The following is a 17,168-nucleotide window of genomic DNA, read 5'->3' as shown; positions in this document are numbered from 1 at the left end:
GGAATGCAGTTTGGGGGTGCCATCTATGTGGACACAGTTCTGCCAATGGGTTGTGCCATCTCCTGTGCTCTTTTCGAATTGTTCAGTACCTTTCTGCAATGGTTGTTCACTAGGAGTTCGGGTCTTCGGGGAGTGTAGCATTACCTTGATGATTTCCTGTTTGTGTGGGCCCAAGGGACGGGAGATTGTGCGCAAGCTCTATATCATTTTGAGACTCTAAGGAAGGAATTTGGAGTGCCACTGGCACCAGAGAAAACAGCTGGGCCCAGCTGTGTGCTGACTTTCTTGGGCATTGAGGTGGACTCGATGCATTGGGTGGCTTGCTTACCAAGGGCAAAAGTGGAAGAAATTCAGGAGTTCTTGCTCCAAGTGATGGCGAACGTAGAATTGAATTGAGACTGGTACAGAAATTAATTGGATTTTTGAACTTTGCATACAGAGTGGTGAGAGCCGGGAGGACTTTCTGCAGAAGGCTCAGCATGGCTATGTCCGGAGTGATACACCCACACCACAGGGTGAGAATTTTCCTCAGGGTCAGGGCAGATTTGGGGGTGGGGTGGGCATTACTTGAGGAGTTCAATGGAGTACCTTTGGAATTCCTGGAAGAGAATACAGTGTGGCAAGTTCACATTTTTTCAGACGCAGCTGGGGCCAAGGGTTTTAGGCTATCTGGGACGGGAGATGGTGAGCTGAGGAGTGGTCAGCATACTGGCTGCATCAGGGGCGCATTACTGCTTTTCTGGACTTCTTCCCATAACTAGTTACATTGGCAGTATGGGGTGAAGAGTTGAAGAACAGGACAGTACTTTTCCATGTCGATAACATGACTGTGGTAGAACTGGTGAACAGACAGAGAGCAAGGGATTTGAGGGTGTTGCAGTTGTTGTGAAGATTCATGCTTTTGTGTCTGCTCCTCAATGTGGTCTTTAGGGCTAAGCACGTTCCAGGAGCCAGCAATGACATCACCGATTCCTTACCTCATTCGCAGTGGCACTGTTTCCAGCGCTTGGTGCCAGGAGCAGAAGTGAACAAGACAGAGCTGCCAGAACACATCTGAGCCTGGGGGAAATAAGAGTGATTTGTATGGTCGAGAAGTCTCTGACTGAGTCTACCAGGAAGAGTCACCAGCTGGCATGGAGCGAGTTTGGGGAATTCATGGGCAGTTCACTGGACGATATGCACCTTAAGAGGCGGGACACTGAGCAGGGAGAATTGAGTTTTGTTCTAGGTGGTATTGCTAAAGGGTTGTCACATAAGACTATTGCAGGTAAGTTGGCCGGGATTTCATTCTATGGCAAGATGTATCTGGGGTTTGACCCCGCCAAGGACGAGATTTTGAGCAGAACGTTGAAGGGATGGGGAACGGAGTGGGGGGGAAGGTTGCACCACGTTTGACCTACTGCAGGAATTGTGTCATGCCCCGGGACTCGAACTCCGATCCACAGACGAGCCAGTATTTAAGGAGGCTAGGCGCGTACGATCGCGCTTAGCGTTCTAGCCTAGTTGCCTGGTTTTGTCCGAGTGTTGAATGCCTGACTTCCGGAAAGATTGCATCCTGTTTCCGGAGTATCGTGAATCCTTGCGGGTTCTTTTCGAGCGGTTTTGGCGTGTTTGCAAGACGCCAAAGAATTACCGTTGCGAGCTCTCCTGTTCCACCTTGGAGCTCGCTTGTGTGTTTCTATTGTTTGTTGTCCATCCCGGGGCGGCGTCACTTCGCGTGAGTGCACGCCGTTCCTTATCACAGTGCTGCCTCTCAGCCGCAGCGCGAGCACCTTGGTGGCGGTAGGATATTTGTATATAGTGTGCTTCTCTTTTTCTTTAACGGTGCCCTCCCCCACTCTGTCCACACGTCTCGTTTTTGATATCACTGAGGGTTCAGCTATTCCTTGTACCGTTCAGTCCCACTCAACCGTCAATATCCTTGTTTTCCCTTTACTGGGAATTTACTAGTTTCCATTCCAACGGCATCTGGTAGTTCTACCTAGTTCCTCATTCAGTCGCCCCCCTTATCTCACTACCCTGATTTATTCCTCCTCTTTATGAATGGTGGGATAGTTCTCCTCGGAGACTGGAAGTTTCACGAATACAAGGGGGCTGCTAGCGTGAACCACGAAGTAGAGCCGATGCACGACTGAAACACGGTAACAGCGCAACGCGCTCCATTTTCTTATGTGTTTATAGTTACCTTAAGTATGAGTGAATCGAATAGTTATTGCCTGCTGCTTACCTGTTAGGTCGTAGTCCACATCCTAAGAAGTTCCCTTGGACCGGCCTTTGGTAAATACCGGAAAGGGGAGTTGGAGTGGTCTCCATGAGTGAGTAAAGGACCTATAGAAGCTCTGATGTGAACATTGTCTCCCCTACCTAATTTCCTCTGACTTATTGCTTATGTGATTTAGGAAAAACTGATCATTCTATGCCTGTCCCCTCCTGTGTACCTGGTATTTCCAACGGTGGCGATTCCCCGTTCTGCAAAGAACTCCAGACCCCAGTGGTAGGTGGGCTTGCTGATGTTCATGGTTTACTGTGTATGTGCCGGAGGGAAGAGTGATTAGGTTTTCTGTTACAGTGTGTATCCAGAGAAGACCCACCTCCTTGGACCCTCCTCAACACTACCTCTGAAGTCATACCCTCCTTCCCTTGTTTTGTCACCCTGTTTTCCCTTGGCGTGTCATCCGGTTCTCTAGGGTCTGATAGAGACGGAAGGCCGCAGGGGAAGACAGAGATAGATCTTCAGGCTCCTGACGCTCCTGCAGAAGATTCTGAGCACCCTTACATTGTTGGGGTTATTGACATTTTGTTGTTATGACCCATTCGAGGTGTTTAGACTTTGCATGAGTTGGATGTTCTTTGGTGCGTTTCAAGTTTCGGAGCTGGTGGGCCCAGCTCAACAGCAAGGGGTTCTGTATGAAGAGGTGCATTTGGACTAAGAGCGACTGGGTATATGGTTAAGGTGATCCAAGATGGACCAGGCAGGGAGGGGTCACTGGGTATGGCTGGCTAAGAATGGCTGTAGCGAGGGCTGTCCGGTAAAGGAGTGGCGCAGTTTCATATCCTTGACAGGAAGGTGTGCACTGGGAATTTTTTGTCATTCATTGGGGGGCAGGGTGACTGCCTACCAGGTTTTGGCGGTTTTGTATATGGTGTTGCACAAATTGGGAAAGGACCCTGCTAGTTTTGGTACACACTCTTTTAGAATAGGGGCATCTATGGCAGCAGCGTGCCTGGGGTGTTCCTGGGGGAGAATCCGGCAGATTGGGAGATGGAGGTCTAGGTGCTGTGAATGATACATGCGCAAGTGAAGCAGAAGGGCGATGGATAGGAAGGTTTTGGGAAAATGAAGGGGGGAGGATGGTGAACATTTCTCTAATGGTTTCTATTTTCTACTGCAGGATGCGTGAGAGGGCCAGGAACCAAGACTGTTACCTGGATTGTGGGACACTCTTTTGTGCACTGGGCAGCAAAGTACGCAGACCAATAGGTGTTCTGACGTAACCTGGTATTGAGGAGCAGTCACCACGAGGTTTCTTGGTGGGGGGAAAGGAGGGATGCATTGGGGTGCACTGCTACCCTGGTTGACGAAGTTGGTGCCTCAGAGAGGTTGCCAGGACATGCTACTAATTCATCTGGGGGAAATGATCTTGTATGGCTATCTGGGTTTGCATTGCTTCAGGATATTCAGGATATGCAGAGGGATTTAGAAGCAAAATGGAGGAACTTCTTGGGCACATGTGTTGTGTGGACTGAGCTAGTACCACGTAGAACTTGGAGGAGGGCTGTCAAACATGCAGCAATTGACAAGGCCCGTAGAACATTGAAAAGAGCAATGAGGGGTTTCTGCCAAACTCAGGATATTAAAGTGATTGCTCACGTGGGGCTAAAGAAGGAGGAGTCATGTATGTTCAGAGATGATGGTGTGCAACTATCGCGGATGAGAAACGCATACTATGTGATGGAAATGTGGGATATGGTGAGGAAGCTTTGGAAAAAATCCATATGGTGCTGAAGTTCTGATTGATGAAGGGGAAAGGTGCACAATTTCACGTGGGTGGGGCAGGCGATTTCCTGGTTGGCAGTACTTTTGAGGGGTGGTGAGTCACAGACGGGCAGATCCACCCTTTGGAGGGGGAAGGGTGCACGGGTGACTGCTGGTAGAAGGAACCTCAAGGGAGGATGATGGGACGATTGGAGGATGGGTGAAGGCAGAGATTGGGGGTATGGAATAAGCTCAGTGTGAAATGGGGAACAGTGAAGCAAATGAGATGGTGAGTTGTGAATGGCGCTGGGGGTGTTAAATACTACTGGCTTCTGTTAAGTTGTAGATTTAATCTGTTGTTTAAGTTGACTAAGTTTCATTAGAATGTTGCAACCCTGTCCTAATAAATGGCCTTTGGAATGTGGTTTATTGCACGACGGCTTTTCACGATGCCTGTCATGTGTATTTGTGGTATTTGCTTTAAATGTATGGTCTCTACCATTGGGTTGAATATGGCACATAAATCTTCCATACAGATAGCAGCATATTGAACTGCAGTGCTTTGAAAAGAGCTTAAGACCAACATCTGCTATGGTGCGTTCACCTTCGATAAAGGTGGTATAATCTCACACCACGGTGTTACTGAAGTTATGTCCGTCACAAATCTATTATTCCATGTTTAAGCGCTAACATTTGTAAATATGCTCCCTCCCATTTATATTCACCCTCACTTACTGCCTTGCTTCTGCAGACCCTACTTTCTGCCCAAAACTCGGCTCTGAACACTGAGATAAAAATGTGTACAGCTGGTCCAAGACAGCTTAAAGGGAAAGGAGGAAAATGGATTTATGAATAATTCAAGGTCCCGATATGAGGCACCCTTGACATGCAATATGTCCTATTGTAGAAATGGCAGCATTCATTATACCTTTGGGCTTTTTTGTTAAGAAGCTTACACCTTAATTTTGATTTCATTGCCTGATATCAGCAGGATCAGGTAGTAGCGTTCTTTTATCAGCAGTGTATTTCCCATTGTTTGTACTGATTTTAAAGGGCGGTAAAGCATTTATAACTGCAGGCAGTATTTATCTTCGTCCTTTTTACATAGACACTCCTTGCAGTGCTTTATTGAAGATAATTCCCAGTTGCAGCAAAATAATTCCGAGCTAAACTGAAAGAACATGTTTGCAATTTATAGCACATGATCTTCTAGACAAACAGTGACCGATCTGGCACCATATGCTATATACATCTGCTTTGCAGCAGCGATGCGTTAAAATGATCTGTGATTTGCTACACAATTTTTAAACACCATGGATGCGCCGTATTTACGGCATGGAGCACCATGGCGTAAGGTACAGAATCCGTTCAAAAAATTTGACACTTCCTTCGGCATGATGTCACAGTGGAAACTGACACATCAGGAGCTAAACTGATGTAAGGCTGTATAGGGGCAATGAAAGCAATGCTTACCACTTTAGCATCACTTTTCAGTAGGTGAAGCGTCAAAAACATATACAAAATGATGCTTTGGAGAAAAATAATAGTGGAACACTTCACAGAAGGCAGTCATGGAGCAGGGAAAAGAGAACAGCAGCCAGGACAACAACACCAGCAACTCCAGCACCAGCACCAGGGGAGAGGAAAAGGAAGTCCATTTCAGTGAGGAGGAGACAGACATCTTGGTCACTGGGGCAACAGAGCAACAACATCACCTCTTTTTCACCTCAAAATTGCCATTTGGGAAGAAAGATTCCATTTGACAGTCCATAGTGGCCAAGATCAACATCGTGTGAGAAGCCAAGAGGGCAGTTACCGACTGTAAAAATGCTGGCACAACAGTAAGCACAGACCATAGGAGGAAGCCCAGCACCCCAGGAGGAGCTGGATGCCTTGGAGGAGCAGGTAGCAGCTGTCATCTCAGATGAGTTGGTGGAAGGAGTTCCAGGACAGGACAGTTCTGCCCAGGATAAACAACAAGACCTACAGAGTAAGTTGCAACAAGGGGCCATGTAGGTAAAAAGGTCATGTTGTGCAGTGCAGATAGCTATTTCCCAGCACTCCACTGCACTGTGTGCAGGGCAAAGGTCAGGAATCTGGTACATGTACCGTTAAACACCACATAAGTGTAAGTCATACTTCCCATTTATATGTGGCACAGCTCAGTCCAGCACCGTCACGTTTCTCACTGCCATATGGGAAAGGTAGCACCAGTCCAGGTTCACCTTTGTATATTGGCACTTGTAGTGGAATGTATGAATCTGGATTGTAAAGCAATGGAATGGGTTTGTAAGAGGAGGAAACTGCACACCTGAGGGGGGGGCATGCGTGGGACATGTGAAGGATCAACACATAGAACTTGCCAAAAAACGTGTGTATATTAAACTGCATGAAAGTACATAGCACTCCAGACGTGTGGGGTGAGAGTACACAGGTGTCAACTGCCATGGTCCTGCCATGAACTACATCAGACTGGGTGTGGGGGTGAATGCAGGTAATACACACCAGAGGACCATGTGTGTTGAAACAAAAGATGTTGTGTTGCCTTGGTGGGCCCTTGGTGGTGCAGTGGGGAAAAAGCCTTTACTACACGGGTTGAGTCACGTATGCTGTTTCCATGCAAGTGAAACCATGCTTGCCTAAACCACACATATGCCTTAACCACGCATAACCATTTTTAAGGGTTGAGGTAGTTTGTAGGGACTAGGGTTGGGGGTAGTTCTTGAGGCTTGGGAGTCAGGGTTGTATTCAGGACTGGGGTAGAGGTTGTTTTTAGGGCTTGGGGGGTCAGAGGGGTTTTTAGGGATGGGGTCAAGTTTGTTCATAGGGCTCAGGGGGGTAGAGATGGTGTTTAGGGCTCAGGGAGGTACGGTAGTTTTTAGGGCTCCAGGGGGGTTGGTAGTGTTTAGGGCTCTGGGAGGTTGGGGTAGTTTTTAAGGCTCGGGCGGTGTAGTCTATAGGGCTCATGGGAGGATTGGAGTTGTGTTTAGGGCTCATGGGGGGGTTGGGTAGTTGTTAGGGCTCAGGGAGGATTGGGGCAGTGTTTAGGTCTCAGAGGGGGCTGGGTAGTTTTTAAGGCTCAGGGGGGTGGGGTGGTTTTTAGGGCTCAGGGCTAGGAGGCTATGGTGTGATCTTTACCACACATATCTCTTTACCAGTCTTGCCTTTACCACAAAATTGCATGGTAAAGGCATGTGTGGTAAAGGAATGCGTTGTTCAGATGCATTTCTTGTTCAGACAATTTTGTAGAGGCACGCGTGGTTTAGCCATGTGTGCCACTGTCATACAACCAGTGCAGTGTATTGAAGGCGCTGGCTGAGCACCCTGAACTGTCACTGTGTTTGATTGGGGAGACAGTGCATAGCAAGGAAGTGAGAAGGGATATGTGTACTGTAAGGTAGCTTGACCAAGACACATGCACCGATGTGTCTGACAGAGTTTCACTTGTGACTCGGCAGGGAAGGGATGAGAGAGAAGAGACCATTGTGGGATTACATCCTACATGTGATGTGGCCATGGGTGGAGATTAAGCATGTAGCAGGAGGGATTCTGAAGGCAAATTGTCTCACCATGCCACATATGTCAAAGTCAGAGTTTGTGAAACAGGAATCTGTCAAGGTGTAGGATTAACTAGTTAGCCACCACAAACGGTAGGAGTAGGGACAGGTTGGAGGCTGAGGTGGATGGGCCCAGTTGTGTGGCAAACCTGGGCAAGTACATGTTACCAATACCAGCACTACTACCATGTGGACTACAGCTTAACCCATAGCCCTCAAAACCCACCAGCCATGTCAGTCCATTGTATATGGTCATGCATACTGTTAGTGTTGTAGGCACATGCCATTCAATGTATTATCTGGGCTCCATCAGAGTGTGACAATAATTTAAGTCCCTGGTTCAAAATGAGGATTACCACAGGAGGCAGGTACATACACAAGTGAGGGCGTCTTATTCAAATGATGTGTGATACTCTGCAGATAACCAACTCTGGCAATGATGAAATGGGCAGAGCATCAGTGCTAGCAATCTGCCTAGTTTGACTGGGGCCATCCCGTCAGAGCTGGTACATAGTGCCTGCCTTCCACAAATATGGAGCCCAATGTGTGTGCAATTAAATCACATGAGTAAGCATAAATAGAAAACCTAGGGTAAGTACCTGCTCTACCACATTCCTGAAGTGTAGCAAGGTTGGAAGCTGTGTAGAGGTGTCCAGGATATGTATGAAAAAGGTCCATGCAAAACAGCGTGTTGTGATGTATTGTGTGGAAGGCAGACTGCAGGATCATAATAATTCATGACCAAAAACCCATCACCTTCACTGGAGGTGTGGGCTGAGTACTAGTCACGGGGAATGCAGGCCCACCAGGGACTAGATGCAATGTTCACATAGTGGTGTCAATACCCAATCAGAATAGGCATCATGAAAAACTAACAAATCACTATGGCAGATGTTGCCCTTGCCCCATATCACAAGTGCAGGAATAGCAGGCCCAGCAAGCTGTGTAACAATACATGTCTTGACAATAAAAGTCAGCCTTGTCACACAATGGTTGTGTGAACAATGCAGCCATCTGAAAGCCAACTAGAGTGCAACTTGGCCTCAAAACCAATGAGGAACAGATGTCCTAAGCATTAATGTTGACCTTAAAGTGAATTTGTCGGAAGTCTTATTGTCAAGCATATTACTCATGTCACCATCTAACACAGATCATCATCAGCATATATCTAGCTCATTGTAGAGGATGTACAAACAACTCCTGACCAACTGCTTGTCCTGGATCAGGATCCTGCAGTGGATGACAGCCTGCCAACTCTCGACCAAGACACCCACCAGAAAATCCTGTACTGCATTCAGGCACCCTCTCTGGTTGCAAGACGGTCCAACAGCATTGCACATCTCCATGGGATTTGCCTATTACCCAACACCACAAGTCAGCCGACCCAAAGCCCTGGACTCCGAAGATCTCTAAGTTGAATTCCAACGTTGTACGGTAGGAGTCCAGTGGGAGTTATTAGATGCTGTGCAGGTGGGGATGGAGACCATGGTGGGCACCCTGGAGGGATTTCCTTGGTACCTCATTCCCCATAAGGACACCTCGGAAGCTATAACAGGCTCCTACCCTCTGCTCCATAGCTTGGTTCAGACCCTGGCTGACATCGCTGGTATCATGACAGTGGCACAAACAACTGCCCTGCTGAAATGGTACCAGTGAGGTTGCCAACCCACTGGGTGCAATCCACAACTTCCTGGAGTCCATGAAGTAGAAGCAGGATTCCTACATAGCAACAATGGGTGTCTTACACCATGACTTTGTTGCTATACTAGCAAACCAGCAGGCCCTTCTTAGTGCTGTGCTGTGCCGGCTTACTTGGTGCAAAGAAATACTGCTGGGGACAGGGGATCCACATCTGCAGCCCCCGAAGTGTGTGTGTCTCTGTCGCCTCAGGCAACACCCACCTCACAGGTGGCTTTACACACATCAGAGGACTAAAATGTGGACTTCACCTCTTTCTACCAAAAATTGTCCAATAGCATTTCTCTGTGCAATTTGGCCAGCTTCTCTTTTGACCTGTGCTTATGGCCATGCCAGCGTACTTCTCAACTGGTAGTGTCAGCTCCTCCGCTAAGGCAAAGGAGCACCGCCCCACTGCTATTTGAGCTGTGAAGAATTCAAAATAAAATGATAATAACAAGATGTTATTATCATTTTATTTTTTTGTGCAGGACAGAAGCCAGGTCAGGGCGGGGCTAAGCAAAGTGAGGAGTGATTTGCGCTTCCTAAGTGTGCATGAATTTTTGGCTGACCCTCTTTGGCCGGCCAAACATTCATGCGCATTTAGCATGTTCTGCACCTGGCTGTGTTGCACAGCCTGATGAAGAACATGCCCAGGCTCCCAGACACTGCCTGAGCAGCCAAAAGGCTGCACGGACCAATCACAAAGCTGCTTATGCAGCGTCGTGATTGGCTGGGAAAGTCTGCTTCCAGTGCTACTAGTCTAGAGGAAGAGGATGGAGGATAGATGTGCGGCTGTGGCTAAGGGAAGGTAAGTTTATTTTTGTACATATGTCCATTCCCCCCAACCTCACCACCCCCACACTGAGACAGCCACCACTGGGGACTGTCCTCTATTTGCTTTCCTACCCGTTGATCTCACCTATTTGTGGACTGTCGATGTGGCCTATCTTCCCTAACCGCAATTTGATCCTCCTCCTCACTCGAACACTCCTCTACTCCACATGTCCCATAACATGTTTTCTCATGGATTCTGTCTAGAAATCCAATGGCTCACAAACTATGATGGGATTGTTGCCACAAGGATTGTTGCTTCTTGGTTCATGTATTAATAAAATCCCTTACCAGAACCATTGTGTTGCATGTCTGTTCATGATTGGGCTAAGTAGACCATGATGGATGTGCTGACCCTCAAGACACTACCTACTATTTAAATGGTATTAATCTTCACAGACCCAGGGGTAAATCTGCACAGACGAAGCAAATTAGTTTATGTGATCCCTACATGCATCTAAACTAGCAAGTAGTTACCCAAAGTCACATGAGTGAAGTGCTACAATTAGCAATCAGTCAATAGTAAGACTACATGAACTTTCTGCCCAGGTGTTTGACACTTCCATGCACACTAGCCACTAAACAACAGTGATGTAACAACAAAATGGTGTAATGGAGAATGTGTAAGAGGCTGGCATCAATGTGACACCCAACACATCCTTGATTAGGACAAAGGTTTGACGTAATCATCCATACAAAACATGTAGCATCACTTACACTCACAGTGCAACAGAAGGTTAATACCTGTTTTGGGATGTGTGTCCATTCATAGCAAGAGTACCACTTACAGTGCACAATCACATTTGAAAATCCCTTAAGTGCCTGCATTGCAAACTTGTCATGATCTACTCCTTAGGTGCTCCACCTAGTAGCACATTTATACAAACACTGACAGGAATTCCTACAGCATGTGCTTAATCCAACCGAAGCAGATATGACAACTGCCAAGCAGTTAATAAGTAAGAAGTTGTGAAAGAGCAAAATAATATTTATTTAGCACACCATAACATTCTTAAAATCTAAAAATAAATGGACTACACTAACTAATCCTATCTAAACTATGCCTGAACTAACCTATGCTAAATTACCTACACTATACTAACTTAAAACTAACCTAGCCTACCTAACCTTAACTTATCCTACTCTACAGATATACCAGACAGGTTAAATATCAACCCCCCAGTCCCCTCAATTCACATTTGCACATGAGACAAACAGTTAACTACACCTACACACAAAGTACCTAAACATTAAAACTTAAACAAATATATTTTTTTTAATGTTCTGATTTTTTTGTTTATATACACATGCTAAACATCAACCCCCCCACTTAACAACCTACACACCAATATCCGCACCTAACAACAGATAAATATTAAAATTAAAAAAAACACTAAAATTAACTTAACCTCTAACTATGCTAAAACCTATCCTAATGTATGCTAAAACTCTATACATTGAAACAAACAATATGAACTGGGGAGGGACAGAAAGTCAGAGGGAGGGCCTAAAGTTACTGCTGAATCCTGTCTACAGATTGTTGCAAGGTGTGCGTCTTTCATTAGTGTTGCCACCTGCAGTTCTTGGCCTGTCAGCCTCAACTTTGTGTCTGCATTTTTCTTCAGACACTGCCTTTCAAACTTGGTTTGCAGAGCTGGCGTTATGGTGACTATCTGTGCTGCCACTGCAGACAGGGCTGTGGAGGGTCCCAGAATTGTCCCCGGATCACTACCATGGGAAACCTCCACTTCCAGCCTGGTACTTGCCCTGTCCAGGTCTTTCTGTCCCTGAGGTGGTGATTTCCATGCCTCTGCAGCCTTTGATTTCTCGAACTGGCTCCCCATGTGCATGTAGGCCTTGGCTACGTGCCTGATGTGGTGGTACCTCTCCAACCAAATCCAATATGATTTCTCCTGTTCAGGGGTCATGTTGTTGGTTTGACAGGAAGGACATATGAATCAGACCAAGCAGGATTTGTCCTAATTGTCATCAATTGTATGCATGAATAACTATAAGCAACACAAGTGACATGTCCATCCCAAAAAATATATCTATGGAACGAATCATGACGAAACATCATAAGAAGCCAGTACTTCCCCACAAAAATACAATGCTAAAGTACTCAGGTCTTGGTATTGTTGGTACAGGAAATGGCAGTGTCTGGCCTCATAAACTTTGACCCATGTGCATATAAAGACAAATTCTAAACAAAGATATTGTGTACACGTGGAATGGTACACATGGTCCATCTAGGTACTCACTGGGGATTCTCCTGCAACATACAAGTGGGTAAAATCTATGGCCAACCACCTATGTGAAATGAGTAATGCATAGCAAGAACAGGTATTGTGCCTCAGCAGTGCTTCACTGTTATGGCAAATATACAAGGCCACACACATTGCAGCATAGATTGACTCTGTGCCAGGCAGTTGAAACATAGACGGAGTGTGGCTAGATACCTCCAAATCAACAGACCTGTTTCTCACTTCTCCAAGAATGTGCATAACCATAAAAAAAACAAAATGAATGTGTGTCCTCATGTAACGTAACTGGTGCTATGTAAAGCACTCTGATACCTGATTGGATTTGGGTCAAGTTTGCGCTATATAAAACTCTGCAAAAAAAAAAAGACACATGAACATACATGGTACACTCTAACATAGATCACGTAATGAAATTCATTCAATACCATGTGGTCCTTTACATATCCGAGAATCTGTCCATACATTTATGTATGGATTGGTACCTAGATGCACATCAACTCATACTTAATCCATTTGATGAGTGTGTGCATGCATGTTGTAGATCTCATATATTTGAGTATACTGTGCTGCATCTTGCAGGTAGTTGGCTGAAAAGGTTCAATTATGACAATTCCTGAGGGATACAGTATGGGTAACAGAAGCAGTAGGACTGTGAAATGGCCTGTATACGGACAACACACTGCAGACATTCCTGAGTTACTTAACACATTGGCCTTATTCTTCACAAAACACTACAAGGGTATAGACACATGTCTGTTACAGGGCATTGGGTATATGGGATCACGAGTCAGGCATGTAACTACATTGGCATGTGTGGTCTGGTGACATATCCCACATCCACTCATACCAATTCAGTATGTCCTGAGGTAGGAATTACCACAGCCTGCGAGGAACTGCCACACAAAATTGAACAAACATTGCCAAGTGCATGCATACACTATCAATGTGCATCAGACAGGCAGATTGAAGTTCATCTCTCCAAATCTTTGTGCACATTGAGCTTCATGACAACATCCTTTGTACCACCGTGCCATTGTGACAATTGCTCCTCTGTCCCTCCATCTACCAAGTCACCAATATGCAGTACTCGGAGGGATGCTCAGGTACCTAGAGGCGGAATGACAATTGCCACATATGATAAATGTGGGCTAAGGGTGAGCCTTAGTAAGTTATTGGTATAGACAATAGATTTACCCACTAACTACAGCAAAGGTGGATATGTAACTTACCCACTGGTTTTGTCATCATGAATAAGACATTTTCACCATGACAGCTCACAAATACATATGCAGCATCTATACTAGTAAGTAATCATGTTTCCGTCTTCCAAGCCTGCTCGCATAGTCCCCCAAGTCTAGTGGAGTTCAAACTTTGGTTAGACCCTGAACTACAGGTGCATGTGTGGATCTCAGAAAAATGTGCTGGTTGAGTGGCATGAATTTCTGCCATGCCTTCAATCATTTAGATGGTTCCAATTTTGGTACAGTGGAGGAACGTATTCTACAGGCACGGTTTGATGTGAACACACAATGGGAGGATAGATAAATTAAAAAAGCGGTTACAGTGCACATGTCAACAATAGGTGTGTTGTTGACAATTGGTAGTATTGTCTGGGTTACATGTTACACCCCAACCCCACCTGTGTCCTGCTCAAAGTTGGACTTAGGCAAACATACTGTGTGAGAAAAATCACAGCCTATCCCAAGCAACATTTCTGTCATATTTCGGGTAGCACGTTGTCACTTTCTGTCCATAATATGGGTGAGAGACATTTGAACTAATGACCATCAGTTCATTTTGGGGCATGTGTTGGTGCATGTGCCATGTGTATCCACACCATAGCTGCCACAACATTAGCATAGCAGATTCAGAGCCATTCATCATGTTGCCTACATACATTGGGAATTATTTCACATTGCATTTTGACCCTGTCGATTACATATGCAACTTTGCCATACTTCTATTGTGAATCTACTTTACATGTAAGGTAAAGCATGTTTCCACTGACTGATGATACCCCTCACACATCTCACTGCAAACAGTTTACAAGAATACACACAATCATTACAGAGCACAGAAACAATCATAATTATAATATTCAATATGTATTAAAGTTTGTATTATGCTTGCCTAGATGTAGGTATGTGTGTAGGAAGCAATTTTTGTTAATTGATAATGCACTCCTATGCAAATGATATCCACATTGTCTTTAGGCCTGGGCAATGAACTATGCTCTGTTAGCGGAGTTTTCCACACTCCTCAGTGCATGCAGAGTGCACAAAAACTCTGCTCAGAAGCAGAGCCGAGTTTTTTCCTCGCTCAATCTTGCCAAAGTTAAGTTGGCAAGCGAGGAAAATCCAATGCTAGACCAAATCCCAGCATGATTTCTCAACACAGGCGGTCAAGGATGGTCGCCACCCCTCCATTGAAAAACCTTCCGTTTGCATTAAGAAAGCCGCTGTTCGAGTAGAACATCTACTTGAGTGGCAGAAAGAAGCCACATCCTCTTGCTCTGAGCATGGTACAGTTTGCGCTCATTGTTTTAGCGTGGAACAAACACCGGCGCTAAAAATCTGCGCTAAAAACACAGCCTTACGCACTCCACATCTTGCAGAAATCTACCCAGGCCAAATTGTCATCTAAGATGATGTCCATACTTGAGGATATTACTATCTGTCTGCATTACTGGTGTGAGTGTATTGATGTTTACAGTAAATGTCAAATGAAAGTGCTTACACAAAGTCAGAGTTCATTAATTTATTTACATTTTGAAACCCTTTTTCAAAAAAATTAGATTTATGGTAATCACAATCAATCATGCTTCAGTGAAAAAGTTCTGCACAATAGTGTTCCTTCACTGAGTCCCAGCAATTATGCCTACATTTTCCCCTCATCCATATCTTCATCCTCATCTTCATCAGCTGCTTCCTGCTCCTCCTGGCAGTGGTCCCATGGGACATTTGTTTGCACAGAGATGGTGCACAGTATACAACAAACCAGAATAATCTTGCAAACTGTTGGGAGGGTATAGCAATTGGCCCCCGGACATGTCCAAACATGGAAGGTCAGCTCCACGATACCCCGGGTCTTGCCCAGTGCATTGGTGTAGGTGTGCTCTGCCTCGGTTTAGGGATGTGCAATCGGGGCCATGATCCATGACTGCAGATCATAATCTGGGGCAGCTGAAGAGACCAAGGGAGAGAAGTTCACTCAATGCTCATCATGAGTGAGCAAGCCACATTCAAGTACATGTCTGTTGTGTGTACTGAATGACTCTTAAACATTTCAACTACAACTGTACGCAATTGGTTACATGAAGATTGGCACAATTAATCCCACATGCCTATTCCTGTTCTCTGTATCAGATTGAAACATGTGCATGGCCTGCTGCTTATGACAGTGCCACAATGGGCCTAACACATTTGGGCTGTGGCTTAGTGTGATCGGTGTTTTGTAGGTCCATTGCCACAGTAAGTGAGAGTATGTTGATTACAAATTGGGGTGTGTTGTCATCCATGAGTAAGCTGTACCAGTACATACCTATTTTATATGCTCACATACATGTATCCCTGTGGAACCACTGATGTCGTTGCTGCACTACCAAGCGATGACGGAGCCTTCGCATAGTTACCTTCCTTTTGGAAGTGTAATGTGGTGAGTAAATGTGGTGCATCCTACATTTGGATACACAGATAATAGCCATGGCGGCCCTTCGTTGCGTACAGTGTTGTAATATGGCATTTGTCCAAGCCTTGCTTTGCTGAGGTTCTTCCCACTATTTACTGACACACAGTGGCTTAGCATGTTTTGACACGTGTGACTTGCAGGTTTGCATTGCACATGTGCTCTGATGAATGGTTGAATGGTGTAAGTATGAGAAACACCCCTCCTACATATGCACTGTCTCAGATAGCAGACAAAGATCATGTGGTCATTGATTATTTACTGTTATTAGGTCTGACATGTAACTCAGATGTACTTATCAACCAGTAGGCCATTCCCATATGTGTCATTCTGGAAATGCTCATTGATGATGAAGTGCCTGAAAATGTGTGCTTCATGCACACTCCCGGGGTATTTGGCCAACACGTTAGTGAACCTGTCCCGATGGTCCACGATGGACTGAACATTCATCGAGTATGTGCGCTTCCGGTTCCTGTAGAGATGGGATGTAGCTGCAGGGGGGGACCATTTGCACATGTGTGAAGTCCATGGCAGCCATCACATGTGGGAAACTGGTGATGGCATAGAAGCCTTGCTTGTTCTCCAGCTGCAATTCGTTGTGTGTTGGAAAAGTTGAGGTCTGTGGTGTTAGGCGGATGATGGCATACAGGAAACAGGGTAGGAACGCTGAGAAAGATGGTTGGGAGATTCATGCCACTCTGGCTGTTGTAATCTGGAATGGCCCAGATGCCAACATGTGGAACGACAGCCATGTGCTTGACATTCATAGGGATGTTGGTGGCCCTGGAAGTTGGTGGCTGGAGCCATGGAGTTACCTGATGTAGCAGTTCAATGATAGACTCCCTCCTGAGCCTGTAGTAAGTGATGACTGCATCCTCCCTGAGATCAATGAGGGACATCCGCTGCCGATAAACACACTCCCTTCTCCTGTGCTGCCTTTGTGTTGGTGAGAGGGGTAGTGGTGGGGGGTCATCTCCTTGTGACACCCAGCTGCAAAATCAGCACATCCATGGCATAGTTGTGCTTGCCACACTGTTCTGTCTAGCTTCGCTTTATATACCAAAGCCAATCCATCATTCCCTTCATGTGGGTTACTGAGGTTCTGGATTTTTTACGCATTTTAGCATCTGCACAACACTTGCTGGGGATGTGTCACTTTTAGAAAATCGCATAAAT

This window comes from Triturus cristatus, chromosome 8 (genome assembly GCF_964204655.1).
Source record: "Triturus cristatus chromosome 8, aTriCri1.1, whole genome shotgun sequence".
In the NCBI taxonomy this organism is placed as follows: Eukaryota; Metazoa; Chordata; class Amphibia; order Caudata; family Salamandridae; genus Triturus; species Triturus cristatus.
Note: the sequence above shows the minus strand (reverse complement) of the source record.